The sequence below is a fragment of the Hippocampus comes genome, unplaced genomic scaffold, assembly GCF_001891065.2.
Source record: "Hippocampus comes isolate QL1 unplaced genomic scaffold, H_comes_QL1_v1.1 scaffold382, whole genome shotgun sequence".
NCBI lineage: Eukaryota > Metazoa > Chordata > Actinopteri > Syngnathiformes > Syngnathidae > Hippocampus > Hippocampus comes.
In genome coordinates this window covers 684259-708349 of record NW_017805156.1, presented here as the reverse complement: position 1 = coordinate 708349, position 24091 = coordinate 684259, and the positions used below count along the sequence as shown (strand labels likewise).

At 45.5% G+C, this 24091-nt stretch overlaps 1 protein-coding gene across 1 annotated transcript in view; it reads left to right on the top strand.

Moving 5' to 3' along the window:
* LOC109515072 (pyruvate carboxylase, mitochondrial) overlaps positions 1 to 24091 on the top strand; it is a 134926-nt gene that overhangs the window by 33187 nt on the left and 77648 nt on the right. The gene's annotated exons all lie outside the window — the stretch shown is intronic.

Genomic DNA, 24091 nt, shown 5'->3' with positions numbered 1-24091 from the left:
AAGGTCACCGAAGCTGCGTCCGATTACTTGAATAATCAGCGGGGTACTAAAAAGTTGATATCATACTCAATTGTAGAAATATTTGATACCAAATGCACGGACCAATGGAATCTCAAATTCACTTTATCGTAAATGCTTGGCATTATTGGTGAACGCAGCTCACATACAGTTTTGAATGGTGTCTTTTCAACTCTCTCACCATTGCCTGACTTTTTATCACTCATCCTCCACATGTTTGTTTATCTCAAGGGCCTTGCAAGCAATTCAGCGGTAATGAGGGCCGGTAAGAGTCCATAAAAGTACAAGTGCGTATCTTTTTATTAGGGACGATGATAAGCGCACCGGGAAGAAAAGCCACGACGGAAATGTGCTTGCTGAATGTATTTCAGCACAATGTGACCACTGCGTAATTGTCATCTTGTAAGTCCACTTGCAGGACGTTGCCGCGAGCGCTCCTTTTCGTGCTTGTGTCTCATCTGTGCAGTCGGGGGATGCTGTACACCAATCGCAGCCGTTGCCTTTGTCTCCTTTTTAAATATGATTTAATTTGCCTCGCGCTATTGACTTCCCGATAAAACAAATCATCAGTCTCTTGGAGGGTGGGTCTGGGGGGGGGGGAGAGGAGGAAACGGTTGGTTTTTATGTGCGCAAAGCTCCGTTTCAATCAAGACGTTCATTTATCGCCCACATTTGTTTGGTTATGTGATTCAATTACCGACAGCCCATCATCATTAACTCCCATATTGGGGTATAATCCGGAAATAAGCGCAGCGTGCACTTCCATTTGCTTTGAGGCAGATGACATATTCTCACTTTCAGGCAATGTTACTCCCCGTGTGGGTTTATACTACAGAGGTATTCTGGACCCCCCGCAAAAAAAAAATCCCAGCTGCATGGCCATGAAATAGCTTGCGACCTTTCTCCTCGGGTGACTTTTCTGCCTGCTTTCCACCCCGTCTTCCTTCTCTTCACCGCATCGGCTCTTACCGCCCACCCGAAAGGAGTCTTCAAACGATGTACATATTTTTCCTCATCCTTTACAGTTTCATCTTCACCCCCAGTGGCGCCGTCAAAATCCCACCCTGCGCTCGCCTATTTTCATCTCTCTCGTGCCGCTATCTGGGCTCACATCGAAAACCTCCCACCTACCCCCCCAAACCCCCACCCCGCTCTCGCACTCGCTTGCACCACTTTGCCATGCCGTTGAGTTATGAAACATGTTGACACGGTGAAAACCTCCCCAGTCGCCATACATTATGAATGAGCCAAACACAATCAAGACAAAAATGCCAGGATGGAGCAGTTTGAGGGGCCGGATGAATAAATGATTGATCAAGAGCAGCGCCAAGGGCATCGTGGGCGCGGGTGCGTCTTATTGGCGTTGACAATTTGTTACCTCTTTCTCAGTTTTAGACTTGTTAAAAAATAACAGAAATTGTCTTCAAACGACAGTATCATGAAAAGCAAGGTCAGGCAAAAAAAAAAAAAAAGTGGACAACATTCCAAATATTTACCCTGCACCATGACAGGGGCGTCCTTGGAATACTTTTTTTTTTTTTTTTTTTTTAACATTTGACAAGCCTCAAAAACCCTATGGGACTTTTGAGGTACTTCTAGATATTTTTTTGAAGCGGCCTGAATTTTCACATCACTTTCAAGAAGTGATGCAATTTAGTTGAAGTCCACCATAATCACAAACAAAGTCTTGATACCGCTCTGAATGTGCCAGTCAAAGAATTTTGGATTGTGCAGGTGGATCATTTGACACACTTTGTAAATTATTAGCAAGGTATTTATTATTCTTATTATTATTACTATTATTATTATTATTAGTAGCAGCAGTAGTCGTAGTAGTAGTAGTATTTAGTAGTGTGTGCGTGCGTACATGTGAGCCGTTTGTGTGTGTGTGTGTGTGTGTGTGTGTGTGTGTGTGTGTGTGTGTGCGTCTGCATGTTTGTATGTGTGAGCTTGTGTTTATGTATGTACGTCACTCCTTTAATTCAAAATTTAAATAATCTCTCATATTTTCTCTTTTTTAACACTCTTTGTGGTAGATTCAACCTGACAAACACAAACTTGCTTTTTTTTTTCATTAATAGTGATTTTTTTTTTTTACCTCCCCACCCTAAATAACGTTGTTGACGTCAATCGTCGTCGCTCCTCGTTAGGATTCCCGTTGACGGCATTTCACATCTGCAGCCCTCAAAGTGTTGAACAGTTTTATTCATTGCATTAGTCATGGCTCTATAAAATCTTTCAAAAAAAAGTGCTATGATGATGTTGATGATGTAATTGCAGTGGTTAGCTTTTGTGAAGACTTTTTGTCTGGCATGAGTGCAGACTGTCGTGTATTAAATTCACGTTACATGTTTATGGGGTGGTGTTCCATTGGTTTAAAGTTTAGATTCCTCCTTCCAGTGACAATTGAGTTTAACTGCTCAGCCTCAAGCAGTGACTTACACTGGTCTCCAATGCACTTCAAGGAGTGATGCCACGACAAAATCCAGGGCTGAGTCTCCGTGTACCGGCAGGAATAAGAGTAAACGTCGTAGAGGACAAGCAGTGATGGATTGTCATAGTGTGGAAAAGGTGCTCCGTCTTATTGACAGAGACGCAAGTACAGCAAAGGCTGGACTGCACGCCGGCAGGGTGGGCGGGCGGGAAATACAGAGGAGGAGCGTTAAAGCGACACCTTGATTTTTTTTTTGAGCCAACAAACTGTGGACGGTGGAGCTGGAAGGAGGGCGTGGGGAAAAAAATGGCAGCGCAGTGGCGACGGCCATCGCTCCTTTTTGTCTCTTCATCAATCTGGCGCCATGTTTTATTCCTCAACAGTTCATATGTCTGTCTGCCATTTCTCGGTCCTCACTTGCAGGACTACATCGCTGGCTTTCTCTCGTCTTCCTCCCCTTGTCCTGCCTCCTTCCGTTGCAAGTAATAAGGCCAATTCCTGCTGTTCCTCTCCCTCCTGTGTTTCTATTATCCACCTCCTCCTGACACCCGGCACCTCATTTCACTTCCTCCCGCTGTCATGTGCTATTCAGTGCGCTTGTTTTACCCGAAGTAAACCATGTAGCTCTGGTGAGAGGCATAACCCTTAATCTTGCAGTCTTTGCCCACCTAGAGAGACACAGACAGAGTGAGCGAGAGAAAGAGAGACAGAGAGACGGGGGAAGTGTGTCTTCTCGCCTTATTGTTTTTGCTGTCATAATTGGAATGTATAAAAAAAAAAAAAATCAAATCATCGTAATTGATCCCATGTATCATGTCGCCATCCCAATAGCCCGTCGTCAGTATTGACGTGCATGCGTTTTTTTTTACCCGCCCTTTGTTCTGAGCGCCTTTACATCCATCTATCAATGTGACGGCGTTGCATGATTTATCGATCCAGATGCATTACATTAATATTAATTAACATTGTTGTGGTTACTCCCAGTTGAAATTTACTTTCACGCTCAATGAAAGCGAATTACACGACGTATACATCTTAAAAGCCGCCACTGCTTCGCCTTAGGAAAGTCAGCTAAGCTTAATGCTGACAATACAAAATGCTATAGACAAGCTAACAGTTAGCATCGATAGTTATGGGTATTCGAACACAAATGATGAAGCAGCACTGCTAGACAGATGACAATACTCGCAGGCTTGTTTATCCTTATTTCCTTTCATGTCACTGATGAAAGATAATTTGAGATGCTTATTTTAGTTAACGCAAACTAACAGGATAAAACTGTCATCTTGCGGCAGCCAATAAAAAAAAGCGCAATCAGATGTCGCCGCTCCAAGGCGACAGCCGCGCTTGCGTATTTGGAATGGCTTCCCTGCTTTTGTCACTCATATGTATAATCTTGCACACAAGAAATACACCAAAACTATTACAACCCTGTTTGAGATCCCCCCCTTCATCCTCCAAACCCCCAGTGAGGGCGACAACCACCCAACCACCCGGCACACTGCCTGACAAGGTCCGGTTTTTAAAGTACGTCCACTTTGACCTTGAGAAGGTCACGCATTCAGACAGCCTGGACGTGACCAGACTTACAGACTTGCAGGTGGAGACGAGTACAGAGAAATTGTGTGTGGGGTGTGAGGACTGCGTCTGACAGTCAAGGCCGAGGTAATTATTGGAACAAATTCAGACAGTGTTTAAGGACTCAATTGTCTGCTTTTGTCCCCGTCTGCCTTTGCAGTGTTTCCTCTTCCTGCGTGTCATCATTTGACATTTCATCTGGCCAAATTTAGCCCAACGGAAATCGTCGCTGAGGCCGCGGCCAGACCATTTTAATTGCGGAGATCGGACCGTTAAAATAGATGAGAAACCGCTCGCCGCGCCGAAGCCGTTTGCGGCTCCGCCAACCACACGACCGAATGGAATATTTCGGCAAAGTGCGGCGCCGCCCCCAGTGGCTTTTTCTGAAATGATGTGTGGTCTGAGGAGAGGCCAGCTGTTACGGGAGGCAATCAGCCTTTGAATGTTTCCGAGCCGCGCAGACAATGCGATTAGGAATGATTACCTGTTCCTTTGCAAAGTGAGCAGCCAAGGCACTAATTCATTCGGGGAAATTGGTCTTGCGATGGAGTATGTTTGTACATTTGAATTGACTCGTCCATTTATTTTTCCGGTGCTCGCCCAGGTCACTGGCGCTGCATTCTGTGAGTTTCACAACATTGTTTTGTTTCGCTAGCAGTAGTCAACTTTGCCTTCCCATCATACTGCTCAAACTTCAACAGTTTTTGTTTGATTGTTTGTTTGTTTTAACACGAAGGAGAAAGTGCAAACGGCAAAATACTGTTTGTGAGCCTGCTGACGGAGTGGACATGTTTGGCTAGCTGAGCTAGCTAGCTAGCTTTGCATAGCTGACAAGTTGGACAGTGATGGTGTTGATTTAGGCTGGATTTCCAGGTGTGTTCGTGTGTCGCCGAATGCGTCTTCCGTCTCTTGTATGTTGTTTTTCCTTGGCGGGCTGTCATCGTCTGTCGCCTGTTGGCGCCTTATCACTTTTGATTCGGTATTTGTTTCAGAGCTCGGTGCTCTCCTGCGCCGCTGTATGTAGTCAATCCTCGCCGTTCCCTTGCGCGCTGTTGTGCCTTCTCCTTGATTTGTCCTTTTCAGGCTCTATTTTTGCATCTTTTCCTTGCCAGGCCTCTCCTTTTTCTCGTCTTGGCGATTTTACTTTCGTGGGTTTCCTTTTCACGCCGCCGCCACATCCAATATTTACACTCCATTCTCTTTCCTCCTCCTTTATGGAAATCTCCTTTATTTGCCATTTTTTTTATCCCCCACCGCCCTTCCGACTACCCCGCCTCCCTTTTCCCTAATTCACTTTGAAATCACATTCTCCGCTGGCCTTCAATATTCACCTTGTCTCCTGTTTCCTCAATAAAAAAAAAACCCTCTTTTCTTCTGCGGCCATTTTTCATTTGTTTGTCTTCAGGATTTGTCTCCATTTGTCTGCACTGTCCTCATTTCCTCATCCCGGCTCGATCCGGCTCTTTTGCAATAATTTCCTTCTCCGCGCGCTCGCATCATTCACTTGTCTCCTGACTGCGCTGTAAATATAGGACGTGTTATTGTATCCGATTGGACCGCGCATGGCTGCGGCGTGTGTCGGCTCTCTTATCTGATTTATTTATTTATTTAATTTAGCATTGTCTGCACGCCATACACACACACACACACACACACACACACACAAAAAAAAAAAACTCAACCGATTCCTGCAAGCTGAATTGTTGGCGGTATTTGCAAGTTCACTATTTTGCGGGAAAAATCTCGTCGTTATAATGAAGTCCACGTTGGAATGGAAACTGAACGAGATGAAATCGGGACGTTGAAATCTCAACGTTATAGGGGTGGAAACGTAAACGGGGTACACTGAAAAGAGGTTCGACTGTATGCTAAATTATGAATGATTCAAATTTTTTATTTTTTTTTAACCATAGCAAGCACTATTCTCACCATCAAAATCATACTTCCTGGAGTTGCCAAGTAACCTGCTCATGACCCCACAGCGAGTTTGACATCTTTACCAGTTATACATATGAACATGTGCACCACCATCCGTTTTGCACCCTTCCTCCTCACGCTCTGCTCTTCAGAGGTCCCCCCCCCTACCCCCATCTTCGATCCTCAACTGTTCCTCTATCATTTCCCTTCTCATCTTTATTCCGGCTGTCATCTTGTTAATTTTGCACTTAAGGGGGTGGGGGGGTGGGGGGGGTCCGCTTTCATCTTATCCTTGGCTCTCTCCTTTCGCTGCGGCTCGTCACATGCGAGAGAGGCCTAATAGATTCTGTGTCCTCCACAAACGCCTCCTTTTGTATGTTCCGCGCGGGCTTGTGTCCGTTTCAGTCCGGCGTTATCAGCATGCGCAGACATCCCGCGCCTCCCCATCTATCCTTCCAGTGCAGCGAGGAGCCTTCTGTCGAGTGAAGCCAAGGATTGACAGAGAGGTGTGCGGAGAGATGAGAGGGCGGGGGGGTTGTTGTGACCGACTGGACAGAGAGTGTCTGCTTGCACTTAACACCGCAGCAGCGTGTCGTCAAAGACGAAATGACAACAAAATTCGTGTTTTGGGCGGCACGGTTTGCCTGGAAGTGGGCGCGCTGTGCAATGTTTGCCGCTGACATCAAGTAGTGTACATGTTGTCGGTCACCGAAGTCGGGGGAAGGGGAAACTACAGAAGATGGAGTCGAGTGGGATGCTCATTGGCAGATGTTGTCGGCGTGCGCGGTGGAGCGGGAACAAAGCGTCCGCGCAAAGAAGAGCGTATGGGGAAACAAACATGTTGAGTCGCCCCCACCCATCACATGTTTGAGGCTGTGAAAGGTCACATCATGCCAGCCTTTTATGATGTTGTTCAAAAGGGCAAAGCGGTATTGGCATGCTGAGACAACAGGACACACAATGCTTCCAAGAATCTGAATGAATGGACTACCTGGAATTGTTTTTGAAGAATCTTTCATCAGTGTTCGGTTTATTGTCAAGTGATACGTACCGTACAGCGTTAAATTCAGTCGAATATAAACACACGGCATTTCAAATAGCTAAGAAGAATGATGTTGACGTGACAAATAATTGAACAAGCTGTTGCGGGCGCACTTATCTTGCCATGGCAATGTGCAGTGACGCTCTGAAAGGCACCTTCTGTTTTTGTTTACGCGGCGCAGCCTTCCTCAGCGGAATCCTTCCCGCACGCCTCGGCAAAAGCGGGCCTTTGAAATGTCACACTGATAATTCAATTCGCCCGACGCGGTCAGACGGGCGTCGGCCGGTAGTCACGCAGCAACAGTTGGATCGCATTGAGAACGTACTTGTTTGAAGCGGTGGCGGGCCGTGCTTTTGGCACCTGGGCCTTCGGTGTCTCTTGATACCGATTGTTAACATCGTTTAAATCAGCGTTCCCCAACCTTTTTGGCCCCACGGACCGGATGAATGTCAGACAATATTTTCAGAGACCGTCCTTCGCTACAAAATAATATGATATGACCTGGATGAAAACTGGTATTTTTCAAACACAAATCATGACATAAGGAACGTCCTATCTGGTCACAACACTCTCTGGTCACTATGGTAACATTTAAATGCGCCTTCAAAATAAGATACACTGCAAATGCATGCATGCATGGAAAAATACGACTCACTATCGCCGCATATTTTGCAGAGTGGGCTCGGTGCATGGGAATCTTCCGTTGAGATAAATCTGTATTTTAAGTAGAACTCCTGATACTATTTATTAAATGTAGCCTTCTTTTGCTTGAAAGTCTCCTGGCCAGGCCTTTTCCCCTTCCCATAGCAACTTTCCAAAGACGTTTGGGTTTCTTTTACTTATTTTTCTAGTTCCTGGGTTTCATTTTAGCGGTAACCTATCACGTGAGCGAGAAGTGCACCTTTTCTTGCGTCAAGAGTGACATACTGTAGATGGATGTAACTGGGAATCCGGTAATTTTTCAAAATAAAACGTAAGTCATGTAAGTTATTTATTCTTTCTGTGCGGCCCGACACCAAATGACCCATGGACCGGTATCGGTCCACGGGTCGGGGACTGTGGACCACTGTTTTAAATTACACAGGCTTGATTGTGAAGGCAGACTAGCTAAACATGGCGACACACAGATGCGAAGAAGTGCTTTAAAATGACAAGCGCAATCGTCAGGTGTCATTTGGACTGTCCTACCCTTCTTTCTTTCTTTTCCAATTCCGTTAGCACCTAATCTACGTTCTGCGCAACCCTGAATGTCTCATGTGTTGGCTTCAGGCTGGCAGCTCGCTAAGTATCCACTCCCTCATCACGCACCCTGCCGCCAGGTGTCCCTTTCTTGACAGCTCTGACATGCGAGGTGATAGGGATGCGATGAAGGGAGAGAAATCCTGCAGAGGATTGCTGGAAAGCTGTTGTTGTCTCCCCCGAGCACACTAATCGAGTATTTATGGCGATTGAGTCGAGCGCTGAGATGTGAGAGAAGCAGCCCCCATCACCCCCCACCCTCCACCCCTTGTGCAGTGACACGTTTATAAGCAAGATTCAATATCTAATAATAGCCCGGCAGCTTGGCCACGTTGGACGCATAACGCCGCCTGGCAGGAGGTCGCCGCACAGACAGCCTCTTGTTGTCTCGTAACAATGTTGGCGTAACCGTGTTGCTTAACAGCTGCTTTCCGCTCAAAACACATCAGACACGCTAATAAGCTCGACATCTGAGGCTCCATTTAGTGCAGAAAACACCCGTCACAGAGGCGGCTCTCCAGTGAGTTGCTCTTCAAAAAGTGCTTTTCCAAAGGTTTATTCGTTTTGCTGACAAAAGCACAACAGAAGGCCACCTGTCCACGTGGCAAGTATTCTTCTGTTGCTGAATCACTCGCTGCATTCGTTAGATGCGTTTGTAAACCGTGAACTTGATACCTGCAGATACCTCATGGTTATTCTTGCATTTTAAAATATGCATTGTCAGCCAATCCTCCATGAAGCGTCTCCAGTTGGTCCAAAATGCTGCTGCTCGCCCCTTGACTGGTACTCCAAAGAGGGAGCACATAACTCCGAATGTGGCATCCCTTCACTGCCTACCTATACATTTTAGAGTTTTTTTTTTGAGATTCTGTTTCTTTTCAAATCTTTGTATGGCCTCGCCCGACCTCCCGCTGCACGTTAGCCAAATCTGAAAACTCATTTTTATTCTCTGGCTTTTGACTCAGTATGAGACTTGATTTTTTTAGTTTGACTGTTATTGTGCTTTCCACTGTCTTGGTTATTCATATATTGCTTTATTGTTGGTTGTTGAATTAATTATACGGCTCTTTGTATACCGCACTTGGTTGTTCAAAAGTGATCAGTTGAGTTGAGATATTACACCTTGTTTGAAAATGAGCGATATTTGAGAGCCGTTCAGTATCACACAGCCGACTCTAAAGAGCCAACGAGTACCATCATAATTAATTCACGATAAATCCCCCATTGGGAAAACGGAAGAGAAGCAATGAAGCGTATCAACAAAACTTTATATGCAATCGCTTCTCTTTTTCCCACCGTATGATGAGACCAAAGCCTCGGCATCCCGTGACATTTTTCCAATGAATATTATGAATGTAGCTTCAGCCCCTCGTTCAGGTCACATCAAAACAGACGCCGTGCATGCGAGGGTGAGTCAACGTTAACACCCGTTTGCCTACCATTGGATGCGGGTAGCTATGGAGGCGCAAAAGCGAGAGAAGCGATGCTTGTCCTTGTTGGAGAAGTGCGAAGAGGAATGAGGTGTCCTGCGTTTGGCACAACGTGGGAAGGTGTCGAGGCGCCCTTGAATCATTTGGATTTGAAATTAAAGACCAAGGTGAGATGGCTTCCCAGGGGTGTCGTGAATCCGATTCAAATCGGAAAATCGTTTTCGAGTGAGTGCATCAAATCGAACCGAATCGGATTGTTCCTCTTTAAACACCAGCCCTGTCAAATTCATTGGCAATAGATGTCGCTGTCTCCTGCAAGGCGTGCCGAATACATTTAAATCGCACATCCCATTCCCAAGGCAACTCAAGTGCTTCACACAACCAGCACAACAAAAGTAGCTTATTAAAATTACGAAAAGAATGTACATGGATTGAAACACTTCTACAAACAAAAGATTCAAAGATATTTAAGAGTAAATGAAATAAATAAAAAGTAGTCCTGTGAAATGACCAAAAGACCGACCGTATCGTGAAATAGATTTTAAAAAACGTTCAAAAGAACTTCAATCAAAGGAACATGGGGACAGAGAGCATCGTTTTGAACCTGGTTTTGAAGGCATTTTTATTCGTGGCTGACTTCAAGTTATTACATTTGCATGCAGCATAACAGCTAAATGCTGCTTCACCATGTTTGCTGTGAAACATATTAAGGCTCCAATTCATGGTTGTTTGAATAATCATTTATTTGGTCGATTAATCGATGAATCCGATTTTTTTAAAAAACAAACATTGATTTCCATCCGTTTGTTCAAAAATGTTTTGACATTATTTCAAATGGACAATGCAATGCAACATAAATTTAATTCTGATTCCATTTCTGGTTTGGTCGGCAACATGCCAGAAAATGGTGATCATTGTTTTCAAAGTCTAACAAATGTTTTATTTTTATTCAGCACAAAAAATAACCACCCACTTGAATGGAGGACAACTGAAATTGGATATTTACTATTCAGAAGCTGACATTTTGAGCTTTTGGTCAATTAAAAAAATAAATAATTTTTTGATGATCAAAAATGATCATCGATTAATTTGATCATCCATAAGTTGTCTGTCAGTAGCTGCACCTCCAAGTGGAGACTTCAATCTTCGTTCCATGCTCTCATTGCCAAACGACTTCACACAATTTGAGCTGATCCACAGCAAATCGTGACGACTGCGCTTATTCAAGACAGTGGGAACAGCGTCGTGTCATTCGAATCAGAATTCCAAGAGCAACGCTTCACAGCGGTCGGCGTTGGCAACCTTGCGCGCCACTGGCGACGCCATTCGCAGCTATCAGGCGTCCATGTTGAGAATAGAGCTCTGTGAACATTATTCCTAGATCTCGCTGCCTCGAGGATCGGGCGGGGGGGCCTCCACCAGGGAGCAAAGGCAATAAAGCAACGTGTGAGTGGGAGAGCTCGAGTTCTCTCCCTGGCCGTCCCTCGTGCGGCCATCTGCGCCGAGTGCGATTAATCATCCTGCTTCTCCCAGACGTGGCGAGCCGATGCCATGACACTCAAAGCCGGTGTGTGTTTGCGTGTGTCTTTCCCTTCTCTAGCCAAACATTTGCATATTTCGTCATGTCAGTGCTGCCTCGACTGCCCCTCGCTCAACGTTGTTGGCATTTATGAAGCATTCTACTTGCAAAGTAGCACGCTGCCAGGGGTGGTTATGACCAGTCCCGCCGGTCAGCGGCAGTTGTTGATGGTGTTAATTTTGCAACACGTCCCTGATGGTCCGCTTGACTGACGGGTCTTGAGGGAGACCGACCAGCATGTCTACTTAAGATTACCTTATTGTGAAACTAACTGACATCCACAAGTTGAGGTGAAAGAATGCACGCCGCCATCAATCATCTCACTAGTTCATCAGATGGAGGAAGATTTCTCTGAGGGAATGAAGGAACGTCATTGACGGGTTGAGGGACGAGATCTGAGAATCAAGCTGAGCAGTCAAAAGATGCGCAGCAGCATAGAAGCCCTCCACCAAGGCTCAACAAACCTCATCTGGATCAGCACCAAGTTCCTTCAGAGATCTTCTGAATATGTATGGCTTTCTCATTAAGCTTCATGCATTATTCAATGGGAAATGAAGAAAAATGTCAAAAAATGCTAGTTATGGTAACATGGCCTCAGCATTTTCCCTGCTAGCTCATAAAACGAGAGGAGACGTGCAGTGCTTTAACTGAGGGTGGGTGGGGGTCCTCCCCTTATTCGACTGTTGCCAGGTAAATTAGGCGGTGTGTAACAGCAGATCATGAAGTTATACAGTTAATCAATAAATGTATGATAGATCTAAATGTAATATAAATAAATCAATTCATATGCCCGTTTAGAACTTATGAACATAACTTCAAGGCAGGATACCTCCTTATTTTAGACAGGGACCATGAATGAAAACAATCTCAAAGCGCACTTTAAGGCATGTCAAGTCAAGTCAAGTACAACTTTATTGTCAAATGTGCTGCATGTCCTCTTCATTTAAAAACAGACAGAATTACAAACTAGCCTATGTCCTCATTATTGAAAAAGAAAGAAAGCAAAACAACGCAACAGCCATCCGACGCTGTTGCCCGGCGGTCACTCACCGCTAGCCGTTAGCGGCTAGCTAGCCACTAACGCCGGAGACTTGTGCTGTATCATACAATGAGAGCGGAATTAGCTAGCAGTTTCTTAGTGTTGTTATTTAAGGAGCGAGTTTGCTTTTGGAATGGGAAATGGACAACTCTGTGATGGCAATAAAAACTGAAATAATCTTCGTTTTCGCTTTCCCTGGTCCTTGCAGTGACTCCTTGTCCAAACTAGCGATCATGGTTCTTTTCAAAAGTGTACAGGTAGTTTATGAGTGGGACTTAGAGGAGCGGCTCGGCACTGTGGAAGAACACTGTTTAGCCGTGCTAGCTAGCCTGCTGTAGCTCCGGTGGTGCAGAGCAGCTTAGCTTAGCTCCTAGCATTCTACCAAGCAGAATGGATCTGCGGTAGGATTAATTAAACATGTTTTTAGACAAAATATATGTATATGTTCTTGCGCTGAGCTTAAAAGGTCTAACCAGGCTGCACGGGTGAGAGGTGGTGATTGAGATAAAGTAATGCTGACTGCGTGATGAGAGATGGCGGCAGCTGAGGAAACGCACGCCAGAAAAGTGACACCGGCATTACTCGCTGGCTGCTGGCAGAGATGAGAGAGAAATGCTGAGACTACGCTAATGAGGATGATCTGCGGCTTTTGGGGAGGAAGTGTGAATTTATCCCAATGTCAGGCTAATTCTCCAGTCAACAAGCAGCCCCGGCGGGACATTTGCTGCTAGACATTTTTTAAAAAAAAGAGATCCGGGCCCTATTTATGCTGCTGCCCCAGATAATAGCACTAATATGTTTTAAACAGCCTGAGCCTCGAGGGTGGCCGGGCATGCTCATTTTGGCTACCAATACAAGAGGAATCCATCGTGCTCCGACTTCAAAACACTCCAGTCCGATTGTGACAGACAACCACTATTTATCAGTCTGGAAAAATATGCGAAGCATCTCAGCGAGTGTGTGTTCACTTTCATCCTGGAGGAAGCCCGGCGTCTGCTTGTTTGCACTCGTGCGACCTCACAAAAAAGACACGCGTCCGTCCGCCAGCATCCAGCACAAAAAGACACCGGTCCAGAAAAACAATGCTGTCTGAAATTTGAAAGCACCCCCCGCTCCCCATCAAGCGCTGTAATCATTGTGAGAGGATGCAGGAAGACGCACGAGGGGTGCGAAGGGAAATAAATAATAGATGGCGAGCAGGGAGGGCAGACTAATGAGGGTCTGATTTCAAAGCGCCAATGATTTTCAAGTTTAATAGGACTAATCCTGACACCCACAGCCAGCGTTGGTCGACATGATAAATGATCAAAATGCCATCAACAGCAAGAGAGAGAGAGAGAGAGAGAGAGAGAGAGAGAGAGAGAGAGAGAGAGAGAGAGTGCAGGGTTCCCACGTGGCCTGGAAAACCTGAAAAATGATTGACCTCTTTTCCAGCCATGGAAAACGCATGGGAAATGAGGGGGGGAAAAAAATTAAAATGTCCTGGAGAAGACTAAATTGCCCTGGACATTGGGGTGTCGCACTTTTCTGCTTCCTCTCTGCTTCGAGCCAGCACAGAGCCCCACGTGACGCTACCAACTGATCAAATTGGATTTCCCGTGAGAACACTTCTAATGCCCTGTTTGTTGCTAGATAAACCGACTTTTCAGACCCAGGTCAAGATTTATTCTCTCCAAAATATCATCAAAACTAGCGACTTACAGTTGCAAGAGTTTTGCTGAAGCGCTGTATGTCGAATGTGAGGCTTTTCTCCCTCTCTCTTGTCGAGTGACCGACGAGTCATGGGTGGTCTTACTGGGGCGTATTTCATACTTGCGCCATTGTCCAACAGCAGAAACAGCAAATATGTGAATGAGAAAAACTTGATCCGGAATTCGGCTCTATTAAAACGCTGTGCATGTGCACAGCGAGCCAAGCGTTGCGCCCTTGGGCTAGTCAACTTGGCCGGGGCAGTGGCATGGGTGCTAGCATGGGCTTTGGCCTCTCTCCAACCCGTCAACAGCTAAAGAGTCCATCAGCTGTGTAACATCGACTTGAAAGTCATTTCGATGCCACCATCCGAGTGAGATCTTATCTTTGCGTTTGACGTTCTTGAGTTGTGCTTTTCAAGGGCTCTTGTGGCGTGAATGATGAGAATCACTTCGCGGCGGTGAGGTAGTTTGGTCCGGTGTTTGGTAACATTGACGCAATCTGCTTGAATGTACAAAATATAAGCTACAATTGGAGCAAATAGCACATCTCCCAAGATCGACGTGATTAACATTTTTTTTTTGTATATGTTGTGATGACATGCCTCATAACAGGGCTGTCAAACCACAAAATTATTACTTCTACACAACAAATGAATAGATTACCAGTTTTGAAATCAGTCAAGTCAATTAAAATGTGTTCAAGTGAGTGTAAATAGGGTCACAAAATTATTGCAAAATCTCAACGTTATTTATTACACCTGACAATTTGACATTTTGGTACAGATTTTAGCAAGTTGACACACATGATTTGCTTTCACGGGCCATGTAAAATGACCTGGTGGCCGGATCTGGCCCCCGGGCCTTGTGTTTGACACGTGTGCCTGATAATGTAATAGTTAAAAAAAAAACCTGAAAAATTATTTTAAGTAAAGATTGGGAACCCTGAGAGTGATTATAGAGAAATTGTTACGTTCAAGCTAGCAGGGTTTCCGTAAAAGTCAGCTCAGTTCCATGTTGTTAAAATTTCCCAAGTCTATTGAAGTTGGAAACTAGTGGAAGCGCGATGAAAACACTTGAGTGGTTTCCGATGACGCGCTTGTTTCCGCTTTCTGTACACATTTGTGTTCATTAATCTTGTACTGTATTATTATGCCTGACAATTATTTTTGAATGTAGGACACATCATGTAAGTAGACCAAGGCAAAGGAATACTGATCAAAGTGCTTATAAATATAAGAGGAGGACATCGGAGAACCTTCACAGATCCTATTTTACGTTTCTCATTAAAAGAGAATTCCGCGTATTCACTCCCAAACAACAAGCTTGTATTCCATGGCGGCATTCACTTCCAGCTTCATCAATGCATCACTGCCTAATTCATTAGTCCCGGGCTGATGAGAAACGCGACTCGCTAATTCACAAGCAGGAGGGGGTCACGGGCAAAATTGGACGGATTGAGAATTCATTTCAGTGTGAGTGAGTGAGTCCTTCAAGCGACTGTGCCACTCACGCGCACGCAAAACTGAGATTTGGGATATTTCCCCCCCCCCTCGCGTGAGTGGCATAGCGAAGGAGAAGGTTGCCAAATGCAAGCGCCAAGTTTGCTGCCGACGGAGACGTCAAAGAGAGGCCAGCAAAGGTGGCGAATGGGAGACGTGAACGTGCGGATGAGGGAGGATTACGAGGGATAACGTCGTATCAGAGTTGCCGGAGGGTGTTGAGATAAGCAGAAGTTGGACGCCGTGCTGTCGTTCTGGAAACGACTTGAGTTGGGTTCCCTTTTTCCCGGATGACTCGCGATGATAGTTTGCATCTCTTCTTTGCACTTTGTTGAGCCTTCATTCGCATTCCCTCTCGTTTGACTGACCGCACTGTTCAAATTTTCCATTTTGCTCATGTTTGCGTCGCCTTTCGCGATTGGACAGCGCCAGGCCGTCCATGAAAATCGTCATCGTTTACACCGCACATCGGTTCTGCAAGGCCCAGTGGGACAATGACGTCTAACCTCGTAAACGTGAAAGGAAAAGGAAAAAAAAAATGCAGGAAAAGGCCATTCTTTATTGTTTTGGATCACACTGGGTGGTGCCGGTAAGGGTTAATGAGGCAACCTGTGAGAGCATTAGAGAATTTATTGCATGAGCCAGATTCCATTTCAGCATTCGTATTCATGTCGGGGCAGCCAGCCAGGCCTGCGATTCGTTGTTTGGCCATCGTGGCTGCGCTGCGGAGTGGGGAAGAGAAGGCGATAATGGCAGGCAAATGCATCCACAGAACGGCAGAGGAAATGGATTAGTGGCAGTCGGCCATGTTGGATCCGCTTGCTGCAGTCTGTGGAGTGAGCTTCGAATGGATCTGCTAATCAGAAGAAAAAGACAGAGATGTGTGTGTATGTTTGTTTAAATATGTTTTATATATATATATATATAATTTATTTATTAGGGGCGCACCGGTCAATCAGTGCAATCCTCTTGTCCATTGAAAATGTCAGCTGTGAGATGACGAATGGGGTTTTCATTTTCATCTGAGAAAACTTGTCTGTGCAGCCTAAACAATCCGGTTTGTACTCTTTGGCAGGTGTTGTTTAATGTTTTACAGTCAAGCGAGATTGGAGCATTGAAGGTTTATGCTGTTGGTTATGAAAAGAAAAACAATACCGGAATTGGCAAAAATCAAGATTGGCAGGTCAGGCTTTTTAAAGATTGGGGATTGGTGATTAGCCAGAAAATGGTGATGAGGCACCCTAATATATATGAAAATATGATCGTTCTAAGCACCAAATATTATCCGCATGTTTATTGTAAGATGAAGTTTGAACAGTTATCTCATGCATCCCCTTTCCCCCCCAAAGTTCAGCATTCATTATTAATGAGCACTGTGCGCACACGAGTCACATTGCATCAGCACTCGAAGACAACCTACATTCACAGGCGCTTTTTTTGTGGGTTGAGGTCGGGAGAATTTTTGTGAACATTTTGTTGTGATGAACCTCGCTGGCACGTTATTTGATTGGATTGATCAAATAGCCATTCTTGCATTGATAGTTCAAATTGTTTCATCAGTAAGATGGTGTACCAAACATAGTGCGCCCAGCACTGTACAGCTTGTTTTTATGACATTCAAACTGAACATAGGCCTTTTTATTTTTTCATGGAAATCCATAGAGGAGAAGTGTTTTGTTTTGTTTTGGGGTTTTTTTTGGGGGCCGGGGGTGCAATGATTGTGCTGTGTTGATGTGTTCTGTTTCAGCCGAAGATGTGCAAAATGCGCACGTTATGTAACAGGCGAGCTTTTGTAAAAGTGCCTGTGCAGATGGCGGTCGGGCCTTTTTGTGTGGCGCCGCGTTAACGTGCAAAACATGAACATTTGATGCCAACCTTTCTAACAGCGAGGCAATTACAAAACATTCCCCACCGCTCTTTCCTTGCAACACTTGCGACGAGGAGGACCGTGGCGGGCGGAGATGCGCGAAGTTTGAAATTAGGCGTAATGAAAGGGCGACGTGCAGAGGAGCTCGCTGAGGAGAGGAGGGCGAGCCCGGCTGGGGAAGGCTGATGAAAAGGCGACAGAGGAGAAGGCGCGCGGGGATGAGAGAGCCTTGTGAGCAGGCAAAGCAGAATGGGCCTTAATTGATGGAACATTCAGACAGCCAGGAAAGCAGAGCAGAGTCTCGGCTGCTCATTAAGGTCATTATACCTCCGTCTGGAGCACGCACGCCCACACACACGCACACGCACACACACACACACACACACACACACACACACACACACACACACACACACACACACGAGCGCATGCGCTGGAGACATTGAGAGGAGAAGCCAATTTGGTTGGGTATCAAAAATGAGCCTTTTGATGAGCGGCAACTCCAGGACCGAGTGCTTTGTTTGTGTCAAAGCAGTTAGCGCATGCTCGTCGCCGTCTGTAATTGCGCCGCTCGCAGACGGAGCGAGACGCCGGCGTCCTCTTGAAGACGCCACGCACAAAGAGGAGGAGGAAGAAGAAGAAGAAGCAGGAGAACAAATGAGTGATGCGCTGAAAAGGTTGGAAGGAAAAAAGACTGAATGGAGAAAAGATTCCAGAGCGGCTCTGGGGGCCCATGATGGCCCGAGGCCGAGATCAATAATGAAAACAAATCATTGTCGATACGCGGACAGGAAATGAAGGTAAAAGCGGATGCATAGCGGCGGAGCATAGATGGGAGGGGGAGGGGGATCTTCCACTTTGGTTTCAGCAAAGCAAGGTTGCGTGCGGTCACCATTGACCAGTCTTGTTCTTCAGTGTTCCATTAGCCACGAGTGAACAATGGCAGTATTGGTCACTCAATAGCGATCGTGAATCCGATCAATAGGTGCGCTCGTTAACCATTGAACGAGTTTAGAGTGAGGTGATCGTTAGCGAGCACAAGGTTGAGGGTCTGACTTTTAATTAAAGCAGGGGGGGGGGGCAGCGAGATGCTCAAGAGCGGGAAGGGAAAAAAAAATCTCATGAAGGCCTCGCGGGACCGTGATCAATTCCCGGGTGGCACACTGAGTCCATTTAAAGGCTTGCGTGTGCATGCGATGATACGGCCCTAATGATCCAGCGCATGCGTCGCTTGGCCAGTGCAGTTCATGTGGATGCTGCTCGATACTGAAGTCGCTTGGTGGGAGCTCGCTGACAGCAAAAGATCACTCAGAGATTGATCGTCGACTACAATGCGATGGAAGTCAAGTCGAGTAATCAAAGAGCGCCGCCGCACTTGTTCCTCACTGCCAGTCTCGGTATATTACAAGACGAGCGGCTGACAGAATAGCCCGATGATAATGTGACCAACCGCTATTCTTGTCCACCATTAGCTAATTTTTAATATTTAAACATCGTGTTAAATATGATACACATCGGAGAAGAGGTAACGCACTTATAACGTTAAAGATCTGATCCAACCTACGCCTGCCCTCTAGTGGCGATTTATCAGACTGCAATCGTTTCCTCACCCTCGATACCGACTGAGGAGGTGCGCGAAGCCCTTTAGTAATTATTTCTTCATAAAAACTACCCAAAACGTGTGTGTATATGTGTGTGTGTGTATATATATATATATATATATATATATATATATATATATATATATATACGTTTTGGCACAAAATGATCTTTTTTTTATGTCTAATGAATTAATGGGAGGGCGGGTCGATTATTTTATCCAAAATCGTTCAGCGCTTGCTTCAAGGATTATCAACATTGCTACATCTTGAAGCAAATACAATTTAAAACTTTAACTCCATTTAAAATGACATTTTTTGAAATCTAAGACCAACTTCTTAATGCCCCACATTGTCCAACGTTAGTACGATACGTCAATGACGAGCATCTGCCGCTGAGGAGTCCCGACCAAAACCGCATCCGTGTGTTGTTGGTTCTGCTGACGCAATTGCATGATTGCCGTCGTTTCAGTCAATTATTTATTCTGAAAAGTGTTGATTTATTTTGAGATTCGAGACTATTCACAATAACAAAGCTACTTAGCGTGCGCTAGCATTTTTTTGAAAGACCGATACCAGACATTTTTTTTTTTTTGTCAATTAAAGCCCTGTTTTAAGATTTATGAATTCAGTCACTCCTCTCCACACGACAAGAATTCCGCGGCGGCCGCAAGGCAGCCCTGCCGATGAAAGCTTATTTAGCTTTACATCTGTGCCGAGCGAGTATCAGGGTTGCTTTCAGAAAACCCCGCTGGCAAGTGCGCACTTTATGCTCACACTTTTAGCCATAACAATTTCCAATGATGAAAGCAGCGAAAGGCCAGAGATCAGCGACTGCAGCTCAAAGCCACTCTTCTGTTGCATTTGCTCCCAAAATAAAAAGGAGCCAGGCGACAATTTCACATGCGGGAATCCAACAGTGACGATTTGTCCATTTGTGTGTGTAGACGGGTGTCGAACAGCAGGTGTCGAGCAACGACGGTTGCAATGCTGCTAAGAAAAAAAAAAAAATCTACTGGGACCTGAAAATGGAGCGAACGCTTCTTAACACATTGTATCCGTAAAAGCCCGGCGCCTCCCTAAAGACGGTCCCCTTTTTGAAACCCGACAAATCAAAATGGCAGGAGCGTTGCAGCCGAGTGGAAAGAGCCAAATAAACGGCGCCGCGGAATTCGTCCATGCATTTTTAAATACGCACCAGCTCTATGCACGCGCAAGCCATTTTGGCTTAACATTGCTTTAAATTGAAGTGCACGGCCCAGAATCTTGTCCTGTCAGGACGTTAAACCAAACACGCGGTAAGACAGATGTTTGCCGTTGCACTTTACTGCGCACATACTTATTGTATATGGCCCATGTAATCAGACTTGAAGCCTCGACGGGCGCCTCGGTTATGGGGAGCGCTCGGCACGCTTGTCTTCCTCGGCAGACGCGCCGCACGAACTGCCCAGCGTGGCCTTTAACGGCGGCTTGAGAATCACGGCCAATGCACACAACCGCGGCAATTAACGCTAAAACAAATGCTACATTTCGCCCCCGCGCTTTCGGAAAGAATGTAAAGATGACTTACGTTTGTCTGCGCGTGTGCTAATATGCACTGTGACCCCACGTTCAGGTTTTTCAAGATACGAGCCTTTGCCCAGACGATTTTCCCCAGTTTATTCTCGAACTAAACACAAAACAAAGAGAATTTCATGTAGGTTATTTAAAAGATGACACCATTTAGCTTACGAACAGCATCGGTTTTAAAACCCCTGACACAATGGCTATTTGAACACAAAAATTTGGCAGATAGTGGCTCGGTGGACGAGTGGTTAGTGCATCGACCTCACAGTGCAGAGGTCATGGGTTCGATCCCGAGCTCCGGCCTTCCTGTGTGGAGTTTGCATGTTCTCCCCGGGCCTGCGTGGGTTTTCTCTGGGTACTCCGGTTTCCTCCCACATTCAAACATGCATGGCAGACTGATTGAACACTCTCAGTTGTCCCGAGGTGTGAGTGTGAGCGCGGATGGTTGTCGTCTTCGGGCAGTAGGCGGGGTACACCCTCAACTGGTCACCAGCCAATCGCAAGGCACGCATCGACAGGACAACCATTTGCCCACATAATCACACCGAGGGACAATTTACAGTGTTCATTTAATGTTTTTTGGAATGTGGGAGGAAACAGGAATACCCGGAGAAAACCCACACAGGATCGGGGAGAACATGCAAACCCGACATACATGATACAGAGCACTTTAAAAAAAAAAACACACATTTGGTGGGAGGCTGTAACAGATTAATGCAGTGGTTCTTAACATGGGTTCGATCGAACCCCAGGGGTTCGGTGAATCGGTCTCAGGGGTTCGACGGAGCTTCTGCCGTCGGGTTAAGACACACCCGACTCAACATGTCAATTAGTTATGATACGCCCACTTGGCCATCACTGGCTGCAGATGATCACATGACATTGCTTGTCTAATCAGTGCTGCGGGAAATTTAGTTCGCTCAGTAGTCAGCGTGTGACTGACGTGATAGTACGTCGTGTGATATGTTTTTAGAATTTTTTAATCCATGCTCTCGACCAAAAAAAATAAATTGATCGAACGAATGTGTACCACATGGATTCACATGCATCACAGAACGTGATGGGACTCGGCATCCTACCTGCATGATTTGTCATGCCAAGTTGAGCAACTCGAGTCTCGCACCGGCAAAACTGAAGGAAGACTTGTTGAATATGATTTTTACTTTTCAGTAATGAAGGGTTCGGTGAATGTGCATATGAATTGGTTGGGTTCGGTACCTCGAACAAGGTTAAGAACCACTGGAGTAATGACATATTTATCAAGGCATCACTCGACATTTTTGCCTCGGGACACAAGAGATGGCGGAGACGAGTGCCTGCGCAGCAGTAACCCGCCGATAAGACGACACTCCTTGAGCTCACACACAACAAGCCAAGGCACGATGTTAAGAATGGAAGTCAAGGTGTCAGTGCGGCAGGGTGCGTGGGGGTGGGGGGGTGTTAAATCCACAGATGTATTCCCCATGTGACATCTCTCTGCGGAGGCTTGCACATTCTAACAGCCGAAACTGCCTCCACAGGTCACCAGTGCATTCGCCTATCTCAATTTTACTTTGAAATGCTTTTTAATTCCTCATTAAGTTTGAGAGACTTGCTTTTTTTTTTTTTTTTTTTTTTTTAATAATCGGATTTGCTGGTGTGATGCCCTGACTAAAAAGATTGCACAGCAAATGTACGTTTTGTCACAGCGCATCGCAAAGGATCTCAGAGATAAATTATCTCTCTGCGCATGCTGAATTATACATGAAGAGCTGATTTGCCTGGCAGCCAAAACAAGATTTTCAAATGTCATTGCGCATTCTTGTTTTCTAGCATTAAAACGGCCGGACTTTGATTCTTTGTCAAGCTCCGCTTTTCCGTTTTAAAATTTCACAGATTGCTTGTTCCTGGAAAGAGGAAAAAAAAAAAAGACACTCTCACTTTACTTCCGTTGAGTTTTCAATTGGCTTCAGGGTGAGTTAAACAACTGTTTGCCTGCGAGTGCAAACAAATAATGCGTAGGGGGGAGCGTGCGGCGGTGACAGCGGCGTGCAATCTCCAATTGATCGAGTAGTAATTAGAGCCCAGCGCGACGATAAGGCCGGCTGAAAGTATCCCAATAACTCTGGAAATCGGCGTTCCAAATTAGCCCATCAGGAGCACTTGGCTGTTGTGGCATTTCTTCTTTCTTATTGCGAGGCGTAATAATGGCTCATGAAAACGGAAGCCGCGTACCATTCGGGAAGCAGTCAGCGTTTGCGAGTTTACAGAGGGCGGACGTGCAAGGAAACGGTCTCGCGTTGAAGGCAAAATGTGAACTTCGTAAACTCGGTGTCGTCATTTCAAGTTCAATGTGGATTATCTCCCAATAGGCCAATTTTCAGAAGTCGTTTTGGCTTGGCCGGCTCCTGCTGTTGCTGGACCGCAACGCGCTGCCAAGCGGCGAAATGTCCGTCAAACAGTTTCGACACAGATGAGTGAGTCAAGAGAAAGGCCCGACCCGATTGCTTTTGATTTTTTTTTTTGTTTTGTTTTGTTTTGTTTTTTTGGGAGGCGAGGTGACGTGCGGAAACAGTGTGGTGTTGAGAACATGGGTCAATACCAGCAGATGAGCTTTTTCAATTCCAAAAAAGGTGCAGTGTTTATCCTGCAATGAACTGTTATTTTGCACTCAGTGTCCTTTTTTGTGTTGTTATTTCGTAGAAAAGCCTTGTTTAGATATTTGAGGTATCACAAATGCAAAAAAAAAAAAAAGCTCTTTCTCTCAGAATTTTTCTTGGAAACGAGTATTTTCAAGAAACTTACCAATGTTCAAATGCTGTTTACTGGAGAACGGTAAAAATGTACTTTTTTTTCCCCTGATGAAAGAAGATGGTGAAAGCTTTCTTTTGGTAGGTTCCATGCTAATATAGCTAGAGAACTAAATTTTTGGTAGGCCTTCAAAATGTGTCCAAAATGGCGGGGCTGACCAGCTCCCTCAAAATTCGACCAAACAAGTGTGACATTAGTGCTTAAGAAGTGCCGTCCGTGTTAAATGTCTCTTTTATTTTTCTTTCTTTTTCCATGAAACATAAAAATAAGAAAGTTGATATGTTCAAGCCACAGGTTTGATTGTTTGCTGTCATCTATTTTGGAACTGAATGACTTGTCACACCTGTTTGGTAAAATCTGTGAAATTGAAGAAGTTTTTGTCGAATCCAATTCATAACCAATCGGCTCGCGTTGGTCATGTTTTGGATCCAACTGTTATTTTGAAGTGCGTGATGTCAGCGGAAATGTTTTATTGGAGTAGATGTTTGCAGTGGCAGGCAGCTGCAGACGTTTGCTGGCAAATCACCAGAGTGGCACAACATTGTAATAATTACAATTGCGAGTCATCGCTCGCTTCCAGGCCTCGAGGGCCTCCATATGTTGCCGAGTTGGCCCCGGCCCTCGTTTCCCTTCCTCACATTTCCTCCTTCGCCTCCTCTGCTCTCCTGCCAAGTGTTTTGGAGCGCTCCGCCCTTTTCCATTTCTCGCTCATCCCATGTTTGCTCTCGCCCTCGCCCCCCCCGCGTCTGCCGCATTCTCATTGCTGTGCGTCTCGCAGGTTAATTCCAACGCTTGCATTTCGGG